We start from the raw sequence: 27,383 nt of genomic DNA, 5'->3' as shown, positions 1-27,383 counted from the left end.
TCTCTTCCTCTTACTCCCAACCCCCCATTTCCCACCTCTCCCCACACTGTCTCTAGTACTTTTTTCTCACTAGGTTTTTGCCATAAGGCAAGTGGAGAGAGACAGACAGAAAGGGAAAGTGAGAAATCACCCCCTGGGTGGAATGGCCACACCACAATCCCCTCTCCTGCATTCTCTTCTCAGGATTTTGGGCACACATACACACACGCACCCTGTGTTTTCAGACTGCCAGATCCAAGACTTGAACCATGCAGTCGGCTATGTAGATCCAGAACCTTAACCACCATGATACCTGCTGTCCCAAACATCTACTTTTTTAAGAGGTCTTTGCTGTAGAACATGTGTGCTTGCCAGAAAGACAGAAAGTGTGAGAAATAACCTCCACATGGGGGATGGTCATGCCACAATCCCTTCTCCTCCATTCTCTTAGGATCTTGGGGACGCACATACATCTGTCCAGATGAATTTTAAGCTGCTGAGTCCAGGAACTGAATCGTAGTTGACTATGTGGGAGTCCAGTGACGTGACCATTATATCATCTGCAGGTCTTTCCAAATATCTTCTTTTAAGAAGTATTTCCAAGTACCCATTTTCTCAGTTAGCAAGAATTTCTCATGAACATACACTCCTGGCACACCTAGGGTGGCACATGTGGGAGAGCACCACTAAGTGATGGCTGAGTTTGCATGAGAGGTCCAGGTTCAGTTTCTAGCCCAATCCAGAACAGGTGGGGCTCAGTGTGCCCACCTATGGTACTAGCTAAAGGGAAGCCAGGCAGGAGTTTTACAATATTGTAACCCTGTTGAAAAATGCCTACCTCTCTCCCATGCTCACTCCATCTCAATAAAGGGGGGGGGGCAATAGTGTAGCAGTAAATTATGATGCTCTGTGAGGCTGACAAGATGAGAAGGTCCTCAGGGACCGGACCAGCAGTTAGCGTAATGGCTATGTCGCTGGACTCCCACGTAGTCAACCGCAGTTCAAGTCCTGGACCCGGTGGCTTAAACTCACGCCGGGTGCGTGTGCATGTGTGCCTAAGATCCCAAGAGGAGAATGGAGGAGAAGGGATTTGTGGGTTGGCCATCCCCCCTGGGGGGTGATTTCTCGCTATTTGTCTCTCTGTCTTTCTGGCCCCCATGCTCTATAGCAAAAACCTCTACCCCCCCCCAAAAAAAAAAAGTAAAGTTACTGCTTCGTAAATGAGAAAGTAATATCAATTGGATGACAGTTCCACAATGTAAAAGTTACAACAAACTTAAAGACATTTTTTATGTTCAAGTGTTGAGGGCCCTAGATAAAGAGTCATTGCCGTATATTAGTAAAACAGCTTCCTTAATTTTACTATTACTGAGAGCATTCCTAATTCTCATTGTTCTACTTAGAAACTGGCAAAACTAAAGACACCAGAGCCCAATTCAACAGGGTATAATGTTCATTTGTAAATGAATGAAAGCACAGGTAGAACATCTCTTATCCAAAATACCTGGTCTGAGAAGTATTTCATACTTTGGAATTTTCCCCCCAGATTTTGGAATACTTGTGTATACACAATGAGATATCTTACGAATGGGATCCACATCTAAATATAAAATTCATTTATGATTCAGATACACCTTACACACAGTCTGAAGTATTATAATTTTATATGATATGCTTGTATTGCAGCATTTTGACTATGATTCCTCACCAGAAGAAGACATCACATGAGGTGTAGAACTCTGTAAATGTAGAATCATGTTGGCACTCAAAAGATTTCGGATTTTAGAGCATTTTGGATTCTTGGTTTAGAGATACTCAACCTATATCTTAAAAGTAAATGTGGTATGTTTTCAAGTAAATGTAATATACAAAATAAATATATTAAGTGCCACAAGTAACCCACAAAATTTCTGGGCACTAAGATAATTACATAATTTTTAAAATTTTATTTAACTTTATTTATTTTATTTATTATTATTATTATTATTTAAATTTGACCAGAGAGGGAGAGAAAGAGAGAAAGTGAGAAAGCAAGCCGCCAGGTATGGGATTTGAACCATGGTCGGCCATGTGGGAGTCCAGTGCCCTTAACCACCATGCCACCTGCTGGTCCCTATTTTTTGTTTTAATTGCCAGAGAGTACATGTACTTCCTTGAGAGATAGAAAAGGGAAGGGTGAAAGAGAAAAAGTGCCTCCCCCCATGGGTCATGTTAATGTCACAATCCTTTTTCCTTCATTCCCTCATTCCATCAGGATTTTGAGCACACACATGCACATATACACCTGTCATGTTTTTCAAGCCACCAGGGCTGGGACTTGATCTGCAGTGGGCCATATGGGATCTAGCTTTCTCTGAACAGAGCTTGACCAATGAGTTATGGGATTAGCCCAATAAATTATGTACTTTTAAATTCTAGCCATCCCTTCAAAAAAAAAAATTACTGCTTTCCCCTGCCCAATTTCACAGTTTTGTGAACAGTGTCATTGTTACTGTCATTATTCCTAACACTTCAGTCAATTACCAAGTCCCATTCATTCTACTTCTACACGGCTTTTAGTATCTTTCTAAAATACAAATCACATTGGGTCATTTCCCTGTTCAAAATCCTTCAGTGGCTCTTTATCACATAGCAATTTCAAAGTAGTCTCTATAGCATACATGGCCCTGCATACTCCAGCTCCCTCACTACTCCTATCTGCCCAGTCCCCTCTCCAGCTATTACTAATTTCAGACTTTCTGTTCCACCAATTCCAACTCTGGTAGTACTAGAAACACGCCCTACCCCTCTCTGTGGTTTAAAACACACCAGGTTCTCAGTTGGATGCTTGCCTGACAGGATCCTACTCATCCTTCAAGTCTCACCACTTCCTGTAACTCTGTCACTGATTCTCCCACATAAACGATGGCTTCCCTGTAGGGCCCATGAAATACCGCTATATATACCTTCGTCACAGTGAGTATCACATGGCTTTGGTTGCATACTTGCCTCTGCCAGTGTAGGGTTAGTGTCTTTTTGTCTTTGTACTACAATGCCATAGCACTTCCTAAATAAATATTTTTAAGTCAAGGTGAGTAAGGCTTTTAAATAGGTAATATACCCTTAGTCCAGCTGAGATTTGGGGCTCATTCATTCACTCCACAAATATTTACTGAATACCTACTCTCTGCCACAACCTAACTTAGGTACCAAAAATACAACAATGAATAAAACAAAGTCCTGGCCTCAAGAAGCTCATGTTCCAATGGTGGAGACAAGTAGTACATAAACAGACATGTAAACACATACTGTAATGTGTGATGATGATATGAAGCAGGGATCTCCACACAGTGTTGGGATATGTGGATGTTTCAGAAGCAAAGACTATGGGGTAAAACAAGGAAGTCTTCTCTGTGGTGGTCTTGAATTGAGTGGAACGCACAAAGTATCAGGAAAAAGAGAAATGCAAAAAAAAAGAAGAAGAAGAAGAAGAAGAAGAAGAAAGAACAAGAGCAAAAACTGTGAAGCAGGACAAACTTGGCATGTACAAGGAGTAACGCAAACAGGGGTAGCCAGTAGAGTAAGAAGGGACAGCCAGACCAGCTATGACAGCTCAGGGCCAGAACAAGGAAGGGTTTTTAGGCTCTGGCAAGAGCTTTAGATTTTATTTTCACTGTGTTGGAAAATCGCTGGAATGTTTTCAGCAAGAGAAAAACATGATCTGATTTACTTTTGCTAAAGATCATTCTAGCAATGGGACCAACAGTTAGTGTAATGGCTATGTCACTGGACTCCCATGTAGTCGACTGCAGTTCAAGTCCCGGATCCAGTGGCTTAAACTCACTCCGGGTGCGTGTGTGTGCATGCCCAAGATCCCAAGAGGAGAATGGAGGAGAATGGACTGCAAGATCCCAAGATCCCCCCGGGGGGTGATTTCTCGCTTTCTGTCTCTCTCCGTCTTTCTGGTGAGCGCACGCACCCTATAGCAAAAAAAGAAAAAGAAAAAAACACCTCTCAAAAAAGAAAAAAATCATTCTAGTAGAGTCCTAGCAAGTCTCAAGCAGTAGTCGCATTAATAATAGACTCTGAAAGCAAAGCTAACGAAATTTGGTGGAATGGCTGTATGGGATGTGAAGGGAAGAATTAATTTGAGATTTTTGGTCTTAGCAACCTGAGTTATAACATTTACATTTACTAAGATGGGAAAGATGAGAGAAGCATAAAGGAAAGGAGGAATCCAAAGTTTTGATTTGAACATATTAAATCTGAACCTAACATCCTTGTACAATTATTAAGGAAGTAATTGGAAATGTAAGTCTGAAACTTTGACGAAATGGAAGAACTGGAGATAAAAACTTGTAAGTCATAAACAAAAGGATTCAAGCCTCCAGCTTTGTTCTTTCTCAAGCATGCTTTGGCTATTTGGGCTCCTTTGAGATTCTCTATTAATTTTAGGATGGTTTTGACCTACTCTGCAAAAAATACCACTGGAATTATGATAGTAATTGCACTGATTCTATAGACTGCTTTGGGTAGCACAAACTTTTTTTTTTTTTTAAAGAGAGATTTTTGCTTTCTGCTCCCAAGAGAGACAGAAAGAGAGAAATCACTTCTGAGGGAAGATGGCCATGCCACGGTCCTTTCTCTTCCATTCTCCTCTCATGATTTTGGGCATGCAACACACATGTGTCCAGCATGAGTTTCAAGCCACTGGGTCTGGGACTTGAACCATAGTCAAACATGGGAGTCCAGAGTGTTAACCACTATGTCAACTCCAGGCTCCTAGTACAGGCATTTTAACATTAAGTCTTCCCATTCATAAACAGTGCTACATAAATATTTATCAAGGATATTGATCTACGGCTTTATTTTTTCTTTCCAATTTTTCAGAGGGCATGTGCACTCACTGGAGATAGAGATATGGGGGTGGGGGGGTTTAGAAAGCACCCCAAGTTGGGGATGGTCACACTGCAATCCTTTCTCTATTGTTCCATTCGGGACTTTGGGCATGTGTGCACATACAAGTGCCCAGCATATTTTTCAAGCTGCTGGGTCTGGGACTCAAACCATGCAATTGGACATCTGGGATCCAGTTGCCTTAACCACCATGCCACTGGTTGGCCCAGTCTGTAGTTTTCTAATAGTATTTTTGTCTGGCTTTGATATTAGGGTAATGTTGATACCAAATGGATGTCTTTCCATTTGTCTACATGTCTTTAATTTCTTCTTTGGTGAGTGTATTCCTAAGTATTTTATTCTTTGTGATACTACTGTAACAAATTCTTTCACATTTCTCTATTCATGATAAAGTTTACGTGCACACGCCTAGGAGAAAGGAGAGGCTGGGAGAAAGGAGAGGCGGGAGAGAAGCACCCTCCACAGGTCTGGTCAGAGCATGATCCTTCGTTCCAGTACTCCAGCCCCTCGCATCTCGGGCACTGATGCGCATGAGTGCCTGCTTCCGGCTGGGAAACTGAACCGCAATTGCCACGTGGGATTCAGCTTCTCATGAGTAGCACATTACCACTGCACCACAGTGCCCGCCCTGTGATGCTTGAGCAAATAAGTAGGAAGGTCTTCTTCATTTCCTTTTCAAATCATTCATTGTTAGTGTACAAAAATGCAAGTGACTTTTGATTATTTATTAAGTATGTTGCAAGTTTGTTGAAATAGTTCTAACAGTGAGTTTTTTGTTTGTTATCTCTGAGGTTTTCTACATATAAGGTCATACTATCTGTAAACCAGGGGATGATTTCACTTCCTCCTTTCTAATTTGGATGTATTTTATTTCTTTTTCTTGTCCAACTGCTGGCTAGAACTTCCACTACTATGTGGAACAAAAATAATGATGGTGAGCACCCTTGCCTTGTTCCTGATCTTAGAGGAAAAACATTCAGTTTCTCCCCTTTAGGCACGCTGTCAGTGGTAGACTTTCACATATGCCTGTTACGCTAAGGTCATTTCCTTCTTTCCTGGCTTGCCTTGTATTTTTATCAGGAAAGGATACTGTGTTTTGTCAAATGCTTTTGACAAACACTCTGTCAAACTGCATCAGTTGGGATGATGGTATAATTTTTGTCCTGCGTTCTGTTAATATGGTCTATTACACATTTACTGATTTTTGTATGTTCAACCATCCTTGCATCCCAGGGATAAATGCCACTTGATCATGGTGTAAGATCCTAATGTGTTACATGGTTGAGAATTTCTGCATCAAGTATTCATCAGGGATATTGGTCTTAGTTTGCTTTTTATATAGTATCTCTACCTGGCTTTGATACCAGGGTAATGCTGACCTCATAAAATGAGTTGGAAATGTTCCCTCCTCTTCATCCTCTTCATTTTTTTAGAGGAGTTGGAGAAAAACTGGTTTAAATCTCCTCTGAATGTTTGGTAAGACTGTCCAGTGAAGCCATTTGGGCCTGTACTTTTCTTCATTAGGAAGTTTTTAATTACTGATGTAACTTCTGTATTAGTTATAAATCTGCCTAGATTTTCTGTTTATTTATAATTCCGTCTTGCTATGTATCTAGGAATCTATCCACGTTTTTTTTCTCTAGGTTACCCAATTTGTTGGTACATAGTGGTCTCTTCCTCTCTTTTTCTTTTTGTAATTTTGTCAGAGGGTACATGTGTTCACCAGAGAGAGAGTGGAGATAGAGAGAGTGAAAGAGAGAGAGAAGAAGGAGAAAAGTGGAAAAGCACCTTCCACAAGGAATGGTCACACCGCAACCTTTTCTCCTCTATTTTTCCCTCCTTTGGGGATTTTTTTTTAGGTACACATGCACACAGCCAGTGTGTTTTTCAAGCTGCCAGGTCTGGGACTCAAGCATGCTGTCAGCCATGTGGGATCAAGCTGCCTTAACTACCATACCACCAGCTGGTCCCACAGTAGCCTCTTATGATCCTTTTTAGTTCTGTGGCATCTGTAATATTTCCTTTCATTCCCAATTTTAGTTGGTCAACTGTTCTCTCTTTTCTTAGGCTAGCTAAGGGTTTGTCAACTTTGTCGATTTTTTCCAAAAACCAACTATTAGTTTAAATTTTCCTACTTTTTTTCTATTCTCTAATTTATTCATACTCTAGCTTTAATTCTTCCAAGACCTTTGTATGTATTTTTCACAACTTTGTAAACAAGACTTACCTGCTATGGACATAGACTCCTACATAGAAAAACTTCCTAGGCCAGTTTTTGTCCAAATTTTGTCTGCAATCCACAGTAAGAACACTTCACATTCACAGTACACTGAGACTCCCACACACATATGACTAAAAATAAACCATAAAATACCCTTACTACATGCACTATGCTTGTTTTTTATATGCAGCTGGTCCTCAACTTACAATGGTTCAACTTAAAAGTTTTCAGTTTTACAATAGTGTGAAAGTGTTGGGCAGGTACTTTGATTTTTTTTAACCTTCTCCTGGGCTGGCAACATGTGGCAAGATACTCTCGCAAGCTGCTGGGCAGCGGCAGTGAGCTGCAGCTCCCTGTCAGGAGCATGATCCTACGGGTACACAACTGACGCTCTACAGTGCACTGTGCTGCCACGTGATGTACCTAACTGTGGGCTAACATAAGTCTTCTCAGCACATGCAAGGCAAGCTAGGGTAAGCTATGGTGGTTGGTACGTTAAATGTATTAAATGCATTTCAACTTAATGTATTTCCAACTTACAAAGGCTTTATAAGAACACAAGCACATCATAAGCCAAGGAGCATCTGTATTCTTGTGAGTCGTCGGGAAAGTCATGATGCATTTTTGCATAGAAAACCACAGAAAAATATGTCATGACTTTCCTGATGACATAATATTTTAAAACTTTTAATTCCTATAATTTAAAAACCATTTGTTCACTAAATTGGTTTGCCTGACAGTTTGAAAAACACTGTTCTACATAGCAAATTCAATGGGAGAAATTTATACAACAGGCATGGAAAACACGTTATATTTCAAATGATTTGTAATTACAGTTGTAGAGCAAGGTAAAAGGGATAATAAAATAGGAGTAAAAAATTAGAGGATTACAGCACCTGATAGGACTCTTTAGCAGAACAATAAAATTAGGAACATACCCAATCTCCATTCTTGCAAGGTCCTCCACTCCCAGTGTCAAATATGAGTAAATGAGAAACTAAGAAATGTCCTTTCTTGCATCAGAGCTTTGCTTTAAAACATACTCCACCCAAATGCAATGCAGAGGCACTTGTATGTAACATAATAACATAAAAAATTATACTTGGACAGCAGAGAAATGGCTTCATATTTTAAAACTATAAAATATGCTAATGAACCACAACTGATTCTGCTGTAGTTTTCTTTTATGCATCTTTCCATAAATGCATTTGCACTAGTTAATACTAGACATATTTCACACTTGAAAACACAAAATAATTCCTTCATCCACTTGGAGGTTCATTTTTCTATTTAAACCTGGCTGTACAAAATATATATTACAATTTAAATTAATAGAATAAGACAATAATTTGTAACATTAAAGTGTATGGCCTTTAAATGTTAAACTCTAGGCCCTCTCTTTAATACACCTGGACTGAAGATAAATAAACTTTTAAACGTGGTAGACACTCATTTAGATACCTTACAAAGACCTTACTAAAAGGTATACAAGACATACATTCATTGGTAGGAAGCAAAGTGAGGAGTCAAACAGCCCTACTCACACTGGGCCAAGTATGAAGCGATGCCTCAGTACCTTAGTCACTGTGAAAGGCTGCCCTACCCCTGTACAATACAACTGGATTACAACCTCAAGACTGTTTTTTAGTGGAATGCCTGATTTATACTCTTTCTGATTCTTCGCCAACTCTAAGTATCTCAATCTAATGAGTACTGCAATTCATATTATATATAAAATAAGAATAAAAGCTTCTAAGTAAAACTCTTAAGTGCTTATTTGAGTAGATGCCACAAACTTTAACATGTAAACTTTAAGATATCTACTTTGGCCATTTAACAGATTTTACTTGCTCACTTGGATGACCTTGGTTATATTCAAAATAGTAGCATCTAATTTTATTCTTCCAGCCACCCTATGAAGTGGTATTAGTTATTAGTATTAATCTAATGCAACAAATAAGAAAACTGAGGCACAGAACTAGCCCAATTCTACAAATGAGAAAACTGAGGGATGGAGATATTAAATGATATGGCTGGGCCAGGTGGTGGTTAAGGCAGCTAGATTCAACACAGCTGACCTCCTAAGTCACAGATCCTGTGGCTGGAGAAACACGCCAGGCATGTGTGTGCATGCCCCAAATCCCCAAAGGAGGGAGAAATGGAGAACAGATTACAGTGTGACCATGCCCCATTGGGGGTACTTTCTCATTTTCCCTCTCTCTTGCTGTTCACTCTCAGTAAGAGTATGTGCCCTCTAGCAAATTTTATAATAATAATAATAGTTTTGTTTTGTTTTTGCTAATAATATGGCCAAGGCCAAAAAATTAGAAGGTGGCAGGATTACCTAGGTTGTAAACTAGACAATCTTTTTAAAAATTTTTTAATTTATTCATTTATTCATTTTAATTTGACCAGAGAGACCGAAGGAAAGTGAAAAAGCAAGCCACCAGGACCAGGACTTGAACCATGGTCAGCCATGTGGGAGTGTCCAGTGCCTTAACCACCAGACCACCTGCTGGTCCCCTAAACTAGACAATCATACATCAATGTTTGTGACTGTTAATGCCTGACGGTAATATGCTATGCTGCCCTATGGTAATGTGTGTGTTACTGGAGAAAGAGCAGGGAACCAGCAGTTAGCGTAATGGCTACGTTGCTCGACTCCCACGTAGTCTACCGCGGTTCAGGTCCCAGTCCCGGTGGCTTAAAACTCACGTCGGGCGCGTGTGCGTGCATGCCCAAGATCCCAAGAGGAGAATGGAGAAGGGATTGCGGCATGACCATCCCCCCTGGGGGGATGATTTCTCGCTTTCTGTCTCTCTGACTTTCTCTGTCTGTCTGGCGAGTGCACGCGCCCTATAGTGAAAATCTCTCCAAAAAAAAAAGAGAGAAAGAGCAGATATACAGATAAATAAAATAAAATATATTATGAGCCCAGAAGTAGGCTCACAGATATATAATTAACTGACATTCAACAAAGGTATGAAGAAAATTCTATGGAAATAGAATAGTCTTTCCAAGAAACAGTACTGAAATAAATGAAAATTCATATGTGATGAGAACAAAAAGGAACTTTCATCCACACCTCATACCATTAGCAAAAATTCCAAGAATCACAGATCTAAATGCAAATCTAAAACTGTAATACTTTTTTTTTTTGAGAGGTTTTCGTTATAGGGCGCGTGCGCTCGCCAGACAGAGAGAGACAGAGAGACAGAAAGCGAGAAATCACCCCCTAGGGGGGATGGTCACGCCGCAATCCCTTCTCCTCCATTCTCCTCTCGGGATCTTGGGCACGCACGCACACGCGCCCGGCGTGAGTTTTAAGCCACCGGTTCCGGGACGCGAACCGTGGTCGACTACGTGGGAGTCCAGCAACATAGCTATTACGCTAACTGCTGGTTCCTTAAAAACTGTAATACTTTTACAAGAAAATATACGAGAAAATCTTTGCGATCTTGGGTTAGACAAAAGTTTCTTAGCTATAATACCAAAAGCATAATCCATAAAAGATTTGAAAATCAATAAGCTGAAATTCATCACTACTTAGAACTCTTCAAAGACACCATTCATAGAATGAAAAGACGAGCCACAGTCTAGAAGAAAGTATTGTATTTGCAAGTTCACTTTTATCCAGAATATATAATGAACTCTGAAAACCTAATGTCAGAAAATGAATGATCTGAACAATACTTCATTAAAGAGGATATAACCATGGCAGAAGATGCTCACATCATTTTCTCCTAGGGAAATACAATTCCATTTATAAGGCATTTCAGAAAATCCAAACTTTAGAATGAAAACTCATGAATGGTTTCCAGAAGCTTAGGTTCAGCTCAGGGGCTGACTATATAGGAACCAGAGGATTACTTTAGACTTATGAAGCTGTTTTGTATCTTAATTGTATGGGAGCTACCCAACTGTACACTTCTGTCAAAATTCATGGAATGTGCTCTCAGAAAGGAAAATTTGATTGTATGTCATCTTGATCTTTAAAATAGAAAAAAAAAAAGGTGTATACCTTAGTAATCCCTACAAATATATAGCTGACCACACTGAACCTTTCATTTCTGATTTTCAAATTTAAAATATACCTATCTAAAGCCAGTGAGTAATTACTGTAACTTTAATGAAGTTATATTAGTAAGACTAAGAATCAATTTCTTTTTTAAAACTTGAGGCCATAGCCTTTCCTAATTTAATTTTGCAGTCATTACTTAACACTTCCAACTGACTTATTCAACTTTGCATAAGACAAGATTGTAAAACTTGCTCTCCTTTGACTGTCAATTCTATTATCTATTCCATAAATAACCAAATTACACAATCTGTTCTGCACTCAGGGAGATACATAAGCCTCTATTTTTAATCTAGATAGTTTTATTCTGAATCTTACAAAAGAATGCATCAAGAATATTCTAAGGTACTTGGGCAATTCCAAACACCGCTAGGTACATCAAACTATTCCTTCTAAAATACACCTCTTTTCCCATTATTCTTTGCTCAAAAACCTTAGCAACTCATCTACAACATGCAAACTAAGTTTATGGTGCCAATCCATTGTTTGAATCATATTTCTACCACGTGCAGACACAAATCCTCCCTTCTAGGCAAGATGGCATTTCGTACTTCTAAAATGCTCTCCTGGAATAATTGCATTTTAAACAATCCTAGTCACCACTCATTACCGCAAACCCAGCTGTTTCCTGTAACTATTTTGAGGTACACTGAACTCTGGTAGCTATTTTAGATACACTTTTCTATGAATTCGTGTGCATTTACCAACTATGGTGTTCATTTACCATTAGAAACTACCTCACAGTCTTGTGCAAGTGTTTCATTTATGAGTACCATCCTAAATGTTTTTTGAAGGCAGATACTATCTTTCACACAATTCTAGGATAACAAATAATATTTAGAGGAAAAAAATGTACAAAATAATTTTAAATTACTTTGAATTTTATATTAATTTAAAATCAGTCTAACAACTTCCTGGAAAAGTTTACCTTATAATATGAGAAAACTCTGCTCCTTGAGATCTGCAGCTCATCATCCCTTCTCTGGAGTTAAATACAGTGCCCAACTCATGAAAAATACTAAAATATTTAAAGATGTAGCTAAAGTTCATTTCAAGCCACCAAGTAGGAAATGGAACCTTGGGGTTCTATTACAAGCCTTCAAGATTGTATTAGTACCTTAAAATGTTCTCTGATTTCTTAAACTTATTCACATATTCTCCCTGGAAAAAGACTACACGTACCACAAAGACAAAAGCTATCCTTTCTCTTTGTGAAGTTCACAAACCAACTACCGCAGACCCAAGTACATGCATAGTAGGTAGGCAAAATTCCTATCAGAGTTCTTCAATGCAACATAATAGCATTTAATATATAGGTTTCTGTCCCACGCAAAAACATGTTAGTTACTCTTCTATTGGGAAGATTTATTTTTCATCATCTTTGGCACAAATTCTAGAATGCTGCCTGCCAGGTCCCATGCCCCAATAAATATGCATCCACAAGCAATTATGGAGATAGATAGCTTATGGGGAGGGGACACTCGCTGGTCAGGTCCCAATGCTGGCCTGTGGTTAGGGGGGAAGGGAGAGTGGGGGGAGGGGTGTGGCCCTGTGATTAATCACTGCCCACTCTGCTTAGGGGTATTTATCACAGCTCGCTGTCAGGTAAATCACTGGAAAAACACCTCTTCAGTAATTAATGTGAAGTGACGGATGGACAGCCCCTGGGCCCATTAATCAGGAACATCAGCAGCCTACTGAGATTATGAATGTCAGGATGCATAAACTGCCGGTGGATCAATAGGCCCAGGAATCCGTCCAAGGCTCTCATTTCCGAGGCATCTCCGGTACATTAGGCTCCCTCAGCCCCTCCCCCAACCTGAAGTGAAAAGTAAGGCCCCAGAACAAAGAGCAGGAGCTGAGGTCTGAAGTGACTGACCACTGCGAGAAACAGTCACTGAAGCTGGTCACCGCCAGGCACAGTGTGGAGAGAGGCGACAGGAGCACCACCAGGCTCTCTCAGAAGGCTCGGTGTACTAGAAAAACAGAGGAGCCGGGAAGACACAGTTAATGCTCAATTGCTCAATGATTATTATCCTTTTTGGGATCATCCAGCTTCCTGCTTCTAAATTTTTACCCATTTTACCGTCTACTTCTTTTCTTTTCTATCATTACCACAAATCGAGGGTAGAGAAAATTTAATTTTTACTACCTAACAGTCTAGGTACAAAGTTTAATTTAAGAGGAAAAAGAATTTGTATAAACTAAATCATTGAACTGTCTCTGAATTTAATTTCATCTCATCCCTCACTCTCATGAACAGAAGTATCCATGGTGTTAAACAAGAAAATGCCCCATCAAATGGGTTTGTTCCACTTGTACAACCACCTGGGGCTGAAAGAATTAGGTTCTACTGGTCTTCCAAGCTTAGTCGATTCTGTGTGGGGAGTGAGGCTGGGCTACAGCTTCAAACCTACACACTGGGCTGGCAGTGACGGGAAGGAGACTGCACTTGCCGCCACATCCCGCCAAACCCCAGCGCTGTGCTTTGTGGTCAGACTCAGGCCAGGGCTGCAACTGTTGGTCAGAAAGGATCTTAGAGTTACGGCTGCCTGTTCCGCTAAATCTCATTTCATCCTACTGATGGATGGATGGACAGATGGCTGCTTGGTGAAAGCAACATTATCAGCCAGCTTCTATGGAGCCCCCGAATGATGGATAGCCCTCTTTCTACTTTCTCCAAACCACCATCGATCCAAGCCATATTTCAGCGGTCAGAAGCCCAGTAATATTAAGACACACAATCAGGTTAAGTTACTTGCAGTGTAAACCTCTAGAACAGAAATCCTAACACCTTTGCTTTGCTGTCATGAACTAGGCTAAAAATGTTACCATTTCATTCTTTCTAGCTGCTAACCCAATGAATTCCACCAGCTCAAAGCCCAAAGGGAACAGCTGGGCTCCATTCCTAGCAGCACTTGAAAAGGAGCTTGCCTGCCAAATGTTTTACTAGCCAGTTCATTTCTGTGAAATGAACTCTGCAGCCGTGGTGCGCAGATCTGTGAATATGTGATGTCCAGCGGAGTGTAACACTGTTAGAAGCATCACACTGCCTAGTCTGTCAGTGATACAATCACCGGCCTCAAACAGGTGGAGCCTTAGACCAACCAGACTGTCTACCAACACCAAGGATGGTGACTAAAGCCAGGACAGATTAACTTCAGTCTTTTGTACATTTCCCAAAAATGCTGTTTCCGTCTAGTTTGCCTGACTGGTATTCTACTCTCTTAGGCACATATCAAATTCTAAGTACCAATTCTCGGCCTTCACAAGCATACTTCCCTACCCGCCTGCTGTCACCTACTAGACACTCGGCTCAGCTGGTCTATCTACACACCATGCCTTTCCTTTCTGTGTTCCTTCTGTGTGATCCTGAGCTCTCGGACTGCAACACATATGTGTGTAACTGGATTCTGTATCAGTTATTTCCACCGGTAGGCGTGGCTCGAAGAAATGGACTCTTACTCCAGCTGTGGGATAGAGATCCCCAGAATCCACAAGCCCCTTTTTTTGAAGTTTACTAACCCTTCAAATGACTTCTCTAAATGCTTCGCTACAGACCAGTTTAGCCTGGCTCTTAGTCTTGGCTCCTTCTGGCTGCACATGAGCCTACACTCACAGAAAACATGTTTATATTTGATTGTAGGGTTAGGAAAATGCCTCAGTGGAATGGCAACTGCTGTTCTTTTTGCTATATAATAGCATACCTTCATACTTCAATATTTATGCCTCAACAACATCTACAGCTGTTTCTATCAAAAAATAAAAAGCACATACATGAAGTACTTTTGTTTTTCTTTTAAGCAAAAATGCTTCATAGCTTTCCCGGCGACCAATATTTTAAAAAAATAAACTACTACTTTATTACAGTGTTGTATTAAGAGCAGCACTGCACTTCAAATAAACATTGAAATATTTTTATAAGAGCTTAGAATTGGATGAGTGAAAGAGGTTTTATGAGTTAGAATTCAACATCCTAATTTCTAAAGTAAGGATACTGAGGATCCAAGTATGTTATGTCCATGGTTACATTGATACTCAGTGGCAAAACAAGTCTGGAACCTAGTAACAATTCCCAGTGCTGTGCTCATTCTACTAAATTTCTCAGAGGTTTTGATTTCATCCTTGGGTTTTCTGAGAGTGGGAGGAATGAGGGCTGGGTGTTAGCTGTGTACGTGCCTGTATATTTTGGAAGAGGAAGGTGGCCACAAATAATTAAATCTGGTCACTCATACTGTAGTACTTCCCACCAAAGATGCCTTTGAGTCATCTGGGGGCTATTCACTATCTTAAGAGAACAAAATCAGATGAATCCCTGACAGCAGGCCCAGTTCTATCCAGAAGTTGAAAAGAAAAAAAGCAGGAAGGTACCTAATACAAGCAGACAGGCAAGAGGCTCCACGCTTAACTAAATGGTCAGAGAAGCAACGTGTCCTCCTCACTTCCCAGAATGCCATATTCGGACCAAATACAGAACACAGAACACAGGATGACTGACTGGTCTTCACTCTCTGGTGGCTGAAATGTGTCACTACTGCAGTTCCTAACTTTCAGCTACTTCCAAACAAGTCTTATAACTTTATAGTTATTTAAAAAGGACCTTCGAAAGTCATGTTGCATAACCTGCTCATCTAAAGGTAAGAAAACTGGTTAAGGAATTTATATACTGATGGCTACTTCAGTGGGAACTAAGGCCAGAACTCAGCGTATGAACCTAACTAGTGGTTTTATCACCACCACAGAAGCGTCACCCAGTTTTCCACCAAGGGTATGATCAGGACACATGCTGAGCCAAGTTTAATCAGAAAGTTAATTGTGCTGCAAAAATAACCTCATAATGCACATCAAACCCAAATACATTATTCACACTAATGTTCATCTCCAGTAGTGTAAATGAGCAGAACTTTTCCAATCCCCTTCCCACAGAAACCGTGCCTCACACACTGGACGGGAATTCTATTATGACTATTCTTAACAGCAGGAAAAAGTATTTCTCCTGAAAAAACAGCTTGTCTAAGGTGAGTAGTAAGAAAGGACAATTCTTTGAACTCATTTTAGTACTATGTACCACCTTACTTTATAGAAAGGTTATTATCTACATTGACCGAATACATTTTAGAGTAATCAATGTTTATACTACTTGCAAAGCTACCTTAACCACTTGAAGATCTTTATATTTCATTTTAAGAAGCATTTTTAGAGAGTTTGTTTGGTTAAGAAGGAAGTACTAAGCCATGCCTAAGGGAACAATGACATATTTCTCAAAATCTGCTGCTATGAACCATGTCTAATTACGTTTTCCATTTCATTAAGGTTTAGACCTCACAAGCAAAAGTGAAGGAATGGTGGAGTAACACCAGGAGAAGCAGGACGGGAGAAAAGAAAGAATAATGAGCTTTTGTTTAGTGAGCACTTATTACGTCAAAGCAGCCATGCTAAATGTGTGTGTGTGTGTGTGTGTGTGCATGCGCACATGTGTGTAATCTTAATTGATTCCAACTATAATCTATGAGGTAGCTATTATTATCCCGATTTTACAGATAAGAAACCTGGAGCTTAAATAACTCCATACTACACAGTTACAGCATGCTGCTTAGGATTTCAAACTCCTACACTCAGCCACCACACTAGACTTACTGGATATGCAGCAAGATGGTCTGTCTCACGATAATGTACCAATCCATAAATATTCACAATTTGTTTAGAATGTGTGTAAATGTGGAACCAAAAAGAGTTAAGGACTACAGCAACAAAATGAGAACACCAAGCAAGTTAAGAACAAAAGAACATTAATGCTTTCATGGCGTGTCTATTTCCAATAACCTTCTAGACTTAAAGTGCTGACAATAATAATTCACCATTGTCTCTGAAACTTCCTCATTCACCTTGCCTCACCCTCAAAGCCATATGGTGAAGAACCTCACCAGGTGTCAGGAGAGGAATTCCCTCTCTTCTATTCCCCATAAGAATAATTTCTATACTTCTTCCTACCAACTCCCCTAAGCATCTGAAAATGTTATCCTTTCTACACCTCTGCTTCTCCAGAGGAACAGGCAAACACAGGAAAAATGACCAGTGAAACTAACACCACAGCGCTTCGACTGGAGGAAGTTTTAACACAGAATACAGAGTACACTTTCAATCTGAGCCTAAAACAGAAGAAATCTGTACATCAAATACCAAGCGCAGATGGGATTTCCAGATGCAATCTTCAACAGTATATAATAGTTACCGTATTTTAATATGAAGTCAGCCTTGGACATTCATAGCCTTTATTCCTGCCTGTGGTTAGACAAAGAACACACTCTGTAAAACCGAAGAAACAGTTCTTGAAGATGCTGAGTTATCAAGACAATGAAAGATAGGAGATATAGGATTACAGTAGATGTTGGGGATGCCAAAATACTCAAACCATGGCATAAAGAGGCTTTCTCACTTCGTGACCCCAACGTATTTTACAGTCCACTGACCACAGTGGCCAAGCATCAGCACCAACTGATTTCACGCTTTACAGGCTGGGCAACAGTCCGCGGCTTAGTCTCTTTCACACTCCACTGACATGGTAACCCCATGGCTGGCCAACTTAACTGTTCCAAGTTTAGAATTAGCACCTATCATCAACCACCTCAAAAGACAGAGCAATCTTCAATATAATCAACAACAGCAATATAATATATAATAGGTAGTAAGAAAAGGCTGCTTTCTATCCTGCATATATACTTGGTAGTAGGGGGCAGAGACGAAGAAAAGAACTCCATCCTAAAATTTTTTTCCCTCACTACACATCTGGAGTTTGGTCTGTGTTTCTGGAGTTATCTGAAATTAGTTCCTCTCCTGGGGACACCCTGGTTTAAATGACATACTATAGTTTGTAATAAAGGAGCTTAAAGGGATAAAGCTTTGGGGGCTATACCTCAATTCTGACATGTGTTAAATATGATCCTCTCCCCAACCTCCATTAGGATTCATAGACTAAAGTTAATAAGCCACGGAGCATATTTTGAAAGTAGAGGCCACTAGACTTAACCTATGCCAAGAGTCTTATACGTATTATCTCGCTGGATCCCAACCACAATACTAAGAGGTAGCTATATCACCCCAACTTTACAGAAGAGAAATCTGAAAGGTAAGCTTACCTAAGATCACACACCTAAGTGCTGGCTAGGATTTCAAAGTTCCTGCATTTAATTACTACACTAGATCAGAAGATGTACCTTCTAAAACTTGTGATGGCATAAAATAAAGCATAGCTGAGTATAATTAAAAAAAAAAAAAAAGGTATAATAATAGCAAAAAAAAAAAAAAACACCAAGGTATAATAATAGCGAAAATGAACAACTGCAAATGAGATAGTCTATATATTCAAATATATAGACTCTCTACCTCTTCCTCCATTGTAGTTATGTCAGCAAGTGTGAAAACCAAATATGCTTGGTGAGAAACAGAAACCAAAAGAAGCAAGTTTTACTTCAAAGCAGGCAAAGAAAGCACTAGAAGTTAATGAGTGTCTCTTCCATGAAGTTCTACAGTTTATACTACTTAGAGTTTAAAGAATAACAAAGAATTGCCTTCGAATACAATAATATCTTCAAACCAATGTTACTTTAAAGATCAGAAAGTCTGTACAGAAGGTTACAGAAGGCTTCAAAGAATAATCTACTGAACAAACACGGCTCAGGTACTGAAACTGTATTCTACTCTATTATTCCTATGATACAAAGATAAATGTTAAATATGGGAAAAAGCTACCAAAGATAATGGCATTTTCTCACCCTCAAAGACTTATTTGCACTATGCTGGGGCACTGGAGATTGTAAAGTAGGACCACAAGTAACAGCGTGTTTGAAACACCTGAGTGAAAATGCTGCTTCCTCCTTATGATATCACTACCTAACTGGACAGGTATGCTTTAAAAAGTCATTTTAAGGGAGAACATATTTGCCAAATAAAAATAAAAAGAGTAAATGATAAAGCCTAGAAGAGAGAGTCTAGAATGACTGCAGAAAGTAAGTGGGAAGAACTGGAGCGAGGCCTTTAGAAGCTGGTATTCAGACAAAGATCTGAAGGGAGACATTCTCAGCGCAAGGCACAGACTGAACGCGTGAAGAGGCAGTCAGTAAGAAAGCGGTTGTGGAGACAGTTACAGACACTAGTTGTCTTAGGCGGTGTGGGCTACTATAACAGGGAACTGTAGACCGGGTGACTCCCAGTGGAAATTCCTCGCAGTTCTGGAGCTGCCAAGTCCATGATCACAGTGCCAGCATGGCCCTGGCCTGTGAGGAGGGCCCTCTTCCAGGCTGCAGGGAGTGGGCTTCTCACTGTACCCTCACATGGGGGAAAGGGAATAAGCTAGCTGCCTGTTCTCTTCTGGGCACTAACTGCACTTATGAAGGCTCCATCCCCATGACCAATTTACCTCCTAAAGGTCCTACCCTCCAAGTACTGTCACAGAAGAAAGAGATTTCAACATATGAATGGCAGCGGGGGTGGGGAGGGGTACCCAACAGAGGGACACAAGCTCTCAGTCTGTAACACTAGTCTTCTGGGCACTAACTGCACTTATGAAGGCTCCATCCCCATGACCCATTTCCCTCCTAAAGGTCCTACCCTCCAAGTACTGTCACAGAAGAAAGAGATTTCAACATATGAATGGCAGCGGGTGGGGTGGGGAGGGGTACCCAACAGAGGGACACAAGCTCTCAGTCTGTAACACTAGTCTAGATAGACTGAAAGGTTCATTGTAGGAAAGCTGTGTGAAATCTTTTCTGCCAGAAAAGACTGTTTTTCTTCCAGAGGGCCTTCAACACTAGATTTAGGCATTCAATACTCCAGGGCAGTGGATAATCAAGTCCAAACTCTATAGACAATTCCTGAGAACTGACACTGCAGTGTCTCAGGTTTCCACATCTTCCCTTATTTATATCACTCGCCCTTCGATTTATCCCCGGAATCATCTCTTATTACTGTCAGACCCAGTGGCTTGAAAATCATGCTTTCTTGCCAGAGAAAGGGGGAGGGCAGAAAGCAACCCCCTATGGGGGGGGGGGGCGTTCACAACGGAATCCTTTTATCTCCATTCGTCTTTCCCATCAAGATTTCGAGCACACATGCACATGCACTTGCCATATTGTTCAGGCTGCTGGGGCCAGAATTCAAATCTCAATAAACCAGGTAGGCTCTGGCTGCCTAAACCACTGCACTTCAGGGCCAGCCTTTCTTGCTTTCAAATTTAAGACAGAGAGCATGCACAGGAGAGAGAGAAAGAGAGAGAGAGACAGACAGACAGACAGACACCCTCAACAGGGTTTGGGCACACCACAATCTGCTTTCCCCAGCCCTCCAGCTCACCAGGCTCTCGAGCACCTGCGTACATGCCTAGTACATTTTCAGCCAACTGGGGATCTGCACCAGCACTCAGGCATGTGGCCACGACCCAGGGCTAGCCAAAACTGGAAGCAGGTCACAGTATCAGGACCCTGTTGAGCTGCTGTCTTTCCCTTGCCTTTGTTGATGACATAAATAAATAAATAAACTTTCAAAAAGTACCCTGTTATGCTGTGGTATCACTTCTATGGAATTAGTGCCACCTCAATTAGATTTATTTACCTCCTATTCATCTCTTGCCCATCTTCCACTCTTCTGTGTCAGAACTGATGCTTAGTTTAAAAAATGATTATTACTAGATAGTGTGATATGGGTAATTCTTAAAACTATCTTATCTGAACTTAGCTTAACTTTTTAAAAAGGTATGTGTCTAATTTTATGAAAATATTAATTTAAAAATAAAAGGAAAAGGAAATTTTCCAAGTGGCATCTCCATTGTATAAATATGTATATTTACTTAGAGAAAGGAGACAAGTTTGCCAAATATTCTAGAGTACTCTGTACTACCCAGGTTGGGCCTCTTTTTTAATACTATCATCAATATAGAGAAGGTAAAACAACAGTGATGTTAAGATTATGCTTACTGCGGCTGGCAAGTGGCATGGTGGTTAAGGCACTGAACTCCCACATGGCTGACCATGGTTCAAGTCCCGACCTGGTGGTTTACTTTCTCGCCTTCCCTCTCTCTCTCTTTCTCTGTCTCTCTCTGGTCAAATTAAAATAATAGTAATAATAATAATAATAATAATAAATAAAGTTTAAATAAAAAGATTATGCTTACTTAATCCAATGTATCTGTGACCAAGCAGTAACACATTTAACCTCAAACCAGAAGTGAAATCAACAGGCAGGACGACCTCCATAGCAATGTGCCCCAAGCCTGATTCCATATTCAGAACTAGACACCACGACTAGGGGAGCAAGCGGATAAATTTACTTGGTATAACCATTCTAATAATCAAGGAAAGAAGAATTGAACCTCGGCTTGCCCAACATTAAATTTTACTCCATAATCCAAACAATACCTAGAAATCTACTCTTTGATGTCTGACAAAGATTGCTACAACTGGTCTGGTATTTCCAAAACAATATCTGCTGGTATGTGTGTGTATTTGTGTATAAAGTTTAATAAGTAAATAACAAGATACACATCCATCTGTGATAAAGTCCCTGCCATTTTGGATCTAGATTTGGTAACTGGCCTTATTACTACTACTACCACAATTCAGGAAAAAGATAAAACACCTCCCCATTGTCCTGACCCTTCAGTTTCCTTTGCTGACATAAAATAACAGTTATCACCTCTTTGAAAATTTCAATTCCATCCAATCATATTCTCACCAATGGAGCATCTAACTTTGCAGTTCTGATGACAGACTGAAACAGTAACACCATGAAAAGGAAAGTGAAATAAACTGTTTCCACCTGTCTAAACCACACCCCTGCCCCCATACTCTAGGTGTTTGTTTCACCAACAGATTAGATTAGCAGAACCTAACTAGACTAGCTCCTATTCAAACCACCCACAAAACCTGAGTTGTCCTGGTCTTCTCTCACTTCCTCCCCTCCCTGTCTCCTTCCTAACTTAAAACCACCTCACTCTGCTGTCCATCTTCCCCAACTGCTGCCCAACAATTCACAGGCTGTCACAGATTGTCAGCACTGCGTTTGGGGACCCGGGAAGTACTCTTGTGGGACAGCACAGTGTATTAGTACAGCATTTTCCGGGACACAATGTCACTCTTTATAGCCAGTTGCAAATTAGTTTCTTCTTAAAAAAAATACTTCTAATAAGACAGGTACAAGGAGACTTTAAATAACCAAGATTAAAACTCATTTTGGTCTGCTCTGAAATCGGAGCCATTTCAGCCGTGCACAATGAAATTCCATGCCCTCACTTACATAAGTCATGCACAATATAAAAAAGCTTCTTTAGATCACTTTCTAATGCTGACAAAAGCAAAAATACCAAAAAAGCAAAGGAGAATCTTACTTTCCTCTTTTTCTTCTGGGCCTGTGGCTTCTCTCTTGGATTCTACCTTTGAGAACACTTGGTTTAAACACAACTTTCAACATCAACACTTCCTTCTTGCTTCGTCTAACTGTTCAAAACCATATAAAAGCCAATTCTGCAAATCACCAGTATCATGTCATGATAATTTCCACTCGACTTTTGCCTGTTTCAGTAGCATATAGGTACAATAATTTCTGATGGTTGCTGTGACCAACCCTCTAGTTAGCCAAATCCTTCACCCTGTACATTAACCTCCCGGTTGCCACTGGCTGAGAGTAAACAGGGTCAGAAGCTAGAATACACTACAAGATCAGAGGATGGGTAAGAAAACCCCTAACAGGGCCAGCAGGTGGCATGGTGGTTAAAGCACTGGACTCCCAGATGGCTGACTGTTGTTCAAATCCTGGTGTTGGCAGCTTAAAAATCATGCCAGGGACATGTGCGAGTATACCCAAAATCCCAGGAGGAGAATGGAGAAGGAATCGCTACATGGCCATTCTCCCTCGGGTGACTTCTCACCTTCTCACCCTCAGGCCTTTCCTTCCCCCTTCTGCTTCTCCTTCTCCCTCACTTCTCCCAAGCACTCATGGGAAAAACTTAAAAAAAAAGGGGGGCGAGGAGGCAACAGGTGGCATAATGATTAAAGTGCTAGACTGCCACATGTTGGACTGCAGTTCGAGTCCTAGACTTGGTGCCTTGAAACTCACTCCAGGTGCGTACGTGTGCCCAAAACCCTAGAAGGAGAATGGAGAAGGGATTGCAGAATGGTATCTGCTTGGGGGGAGGGGTTTCCTCACCTTCCCTCTCACTGCCTCTCCCTGTCTCTCTCTGATGAGCACATGCACTCTATGGCAAAAACCTTTAGAAAGGAAAAAAGAAAAGAAAAGGAAAGGAAAGAAACTCCTTGCAAAGCAATAGATTACAGCAACTTACTGAATCTTTTTTTGGGAAAAATGTTTTAACTGAAAACAAAAACCTATAGGATAATAGTAAATCATTAAAATCAGCTTTATCTGATTAATCCAACACTGAAAATAAATTCCAAGATTTAATTAGCCCATTCTCAGCAAACACCAAATTAACACCCTATATAACAAAAACCCTGCATAATAAACACGAAAAGTAAAATGACAGTGAATAGAGGCAAGAAAATCTTTAAAAGACTTTAGGTCTTTCAGGAGGTTTCTAGCTACAAAATAAAATGACACTAAAGTAACAAATATAAGCAAACAATTATTTAGAATTATTTAAATAAACACTATTTCTATAAAATAAGCATAAGCATAGGCAACTTACCACACAAGTGACATCTATTTTTTGAATATTAAAACTCTGCAACATGCAGAGAAACTGTGTCTCAAGGCAATCTGCCCAAAAGTTCCTTCTGATAGACAGCAGCCTTACCTGGAAAAGAATAATTATTTTTATTAAAATACAGTTATTTGACACCTGTCGAGGTACTTAACTTTCATGATCTCATTTTGTAAACACTAAAGTTTAACATGGTGATCTGCCACAGAACATCCAATAAAGACAAACACAAAAACACTTTTAGAGCTCTTCAACAAAACCGAGTAAGAAACTTCCATAACTCATTCCAGAACTCTGAGGACTAGTGTTAGGGGACAGAAATGTTTACTAACCACCCTCAGACAAAGAGATAAGAAACATTTTGAAAAGGATTGGGCCAGATAGTGGCATGGTGGTTAAGGCAGCTGGATCCCACATGGCCAACTGAGCAATTCAAGTCCCAGATCCAGTGACTTGAAAACCATAGTGGGTACATGTGTGCGTGCCCAAAATCCCAAGAGGAGGATAGAGAAGGGACTGCAGCATGGCCATCCCCCACAGGGGACACTTACCCACCACCCCCGTGAGCACACGTGCTCTATAACAAACTGAGTAATAATACAAAGGATCAAAAAATTACTATATTTCTAACACATAAGACAGCTTACGGCACATGGTAAATGATCAATATCTGACTGGCTTAGCTAGCTAAAAACAAACCATATCAGTTAGCAAAGGAAAAATAAATCACAAAAGTTACAATGAAATGCAAAATAAAGGTACTCTTCTTGCCTATCAAGCTGGCAAAGATTAAAAAGAGACTGGCTGGGGCTGACAGATGGCCTGGTGGTTAAGGCACTGAACTCCCAAGTGACTGCCTGAGCTTTGAGTCCCGGACATGGCTGCTTACATTTTTACTCTCCCTCTCAATGCCTCACTTTCTCTCTCTGGCTCCAGTCAAATTTAAGAAGAAGAAATTAAATTAAATAAATAATTTTTGAAAAAGAGAGATGGATCGATGGGCAAGGTCCCATTCTGGTGAGTGTCAACAGAACAGGGCTCAAATACACTGCTGGAAATACACATTTTATTAATATAAAAAGCATTTTAACAATATGTTTTGGAAACTTATATATATCAAAGGGCCTTTGACAACGTAAATCTCTTTTGACGAATGTATCATAAAGAAATAACTATAAGGAAACTTCTATAAGGATACTTAGTCCAGTGCCGTTTTATTAATAGCTAAAAATGATAAATAACGTAATGTCCATCTATATGGGCCAGGTTAAATAAATTATGGTATATCCACAATACAGAAAAACATTGAAAAGAATAATATAGCTCTATAAATACTGGCATAAAGACCTATAAGACATATAACTGAATTTTTAAGAAGTAGAGAATTTTATAGACATACAAAACTATTATGAAGAAAATCTTAAAACATTTCTGAAAGACACAAAAGTAGATCTGAACAAACGAAGATATTCTTTTCTTAGATATAAAATTCTACACAACTCAACATCATAAAAATGTCAGTTCTCCCTAAAATAATTAATAAAAATAATGGTGAGCTTTTTTTCTAAATGCAGATAGATGGGCTGGTACTAAAATTCAACAGAAAGAAAAAGATGTAAAATTCAGAAAACATTAGAATTTTTAAAAAGCTAAGCTGTGATATACCATCAAGCCTCTACAACTGAATCAGTGCCAGAATAAAAGTCCAGAAATAGGGGGTAGAGTGGTGGCACAGTGGTAATGCATCTGGACACACACATCAAAGATTCTGGGTGCACGTCCCAGGAGGTCCCTGAGCACACAGGGTGCACACATGCACACCCAAGATCTAGGCTAGTTAAGGTAGGGTGGATCATGACATGAGACCCTTATTGTGGCTGCCTGTCTCCTAGTCTCTCTTTCTCTCTCTTTTCTCTCTTTCTCTCTCATGTGGAAGAAATAAATAACTTAAAATGAAAGAAAGTACAGAAATAAGCCAAATGGAAATTTCAATGTATGATAAAAGTGGCATCTAAAAAACCACTGGAACAAAATTCGTCTTTTTATTTTTATTTATTTATTTATTTATTTTTGGAAAGGTTTTTGCTACAGGGCATGTGCACACGCCGGAGAGAGACAGAGAGACAGAAAACTCATCTTTTAAAAAAAAAAAATGTTGAGATAACTAATTTGGAAATAAATCATTGAACACACATAAAATTCATTTACAAAAGCAACAAACCACAACAACAAAACTCCAAACGGATCAGGAATGCACAACTAAATTCATCTAAGTATTTCTTAGGAAACCATGGGTATAGGAAAAGATTTTCTAATATTAATCCAAAATTCAAAAGACTGAAAAACTGGACTATATAAAATGAAAGCCCAAACATATATGCACGCACATTATGAAAAAAAGTCAAAAGGTAACCAACAAACTGGGAGAAAATATTTGTAAAAATACATCACTGATAAAGAGCTAATATTCCTAAAATTAAAAAAATAATAATTAAAAATTAAGGGAGGTAAAAACAAAAATCTGACAGAAAAATGAAGATACAAGACAGCCATGCTAAATGTGTGTGTGTGTGTGCCCAAGATCCCGAGAGGAGAATGGAGGAGAAGGGATTGCAGCGTGGCCCTCCCCCCTGGGGGGTGATTTCTCACTTTCTGTCTCTCTGTCTCTGTCTGGCGAGCACATGCGCCCTATAGCAAAAAAAAAAACAAACAAAAAAAAAAAACTCCCATAAATAAATAAATATATTTTTAAAAGAAAAGAAAAAATGAAGATACAAGACAGTTCACACACAAGAACAAAATTTTAAATTACTTTTAAACATATAAAAAAGTGTTCAGCTTCACTAATAGAAATGAACAGTAAAACTATTTTGAGATGCCATTTGTTACCTATTAAGTTAGCAAAATATATTTTTTAAAGTATACCAGTAGGTTCTAACAGTGAGACGGGAAGGAAACTAACACTCTCATAAATTGCTGGTGGGTATTCAAATTTGTATAACCCCAAGAAAGGGATTTAACAATATTTAAGTAAACTATATATGCTTTTAGCTTCTGACCCAACTATTCTATTTTAAGAATTTACCTAACCTCCAACATATAAAAATACAAATAGATAAGGTTGCAGCACAATCTGTAAATGTAAAATATTGGAAGCAGCAGCAGAATACAAAAGAGTACCTATAGTATGCTACCTTTTGTATAAGAAAGAGAAAATACATGTATCTTAATCCTGAGGGGGAAAACATAAGGAAGAGTAACAGACAGAGCATATGATTCATATCTGTAGAGAATGGGTGGGCACAAGGCGGAAAGGAAAAGATAGATGGAAGATGTGACACCACACTGAGCATACAGGTTTTGTACAATTCTGACTTTAGGAACAAGTTAATGTTTCACATAATCAAGAATAAATAAAATCAATTAGGATAAAGGAAAAAAGCAGGTATTACAAATAAAAACAAATTAACAGAACTGTGTGTCAAATGAACAAAACCACC

The 27,383-nt window shown here is 39.6% G+C and overlaps 1 protein-coding gene across 7 annotated transcripts in view; it reads right to left on the bottom strand.

The window, feature by feature from the left end:
• R3HCC1L (R3H domain and coiled-coil containing 1 like) overlaps positions 1-27,383 on the bottom strand; it is a 104,035-nt gene that overhangs the window by 51,331 nt on the left and 25,321 nt on the right. For all 7 annotated transcript variants that reach the window (XM_014591164.2, XM_014591167.2, XM_014591166.1 and 4 more), the window contains exon 2: positions 23,869-23,976. The gene's annotated coding sequence lies outside the window, so the exon portion shown is untranslated. The remainder of the gene's footprint in view (positions 1-23,868; positions 23,977-27,383) is intronic.

This window comes from Tupaia chinensis, unplaced genomic scaffold (assembly GCF_000334495.1).
Source record: "Tupaia chinensis unplaced genomic scaffold, TupChi_1.0 Scaffold000539_1, whole genome shotgun sequence".
NCBI lineage: Eukaryota > Metazoa > Chordata > Mammalia > Scandentia > Tupaiidae > Tupaia > Tupaia belangeri.
The sequence above is the reverse complement of the archived record's forward strand: the minus strand, read 5'-3'. Positions and strand labels throughout refer to the sequence as shown.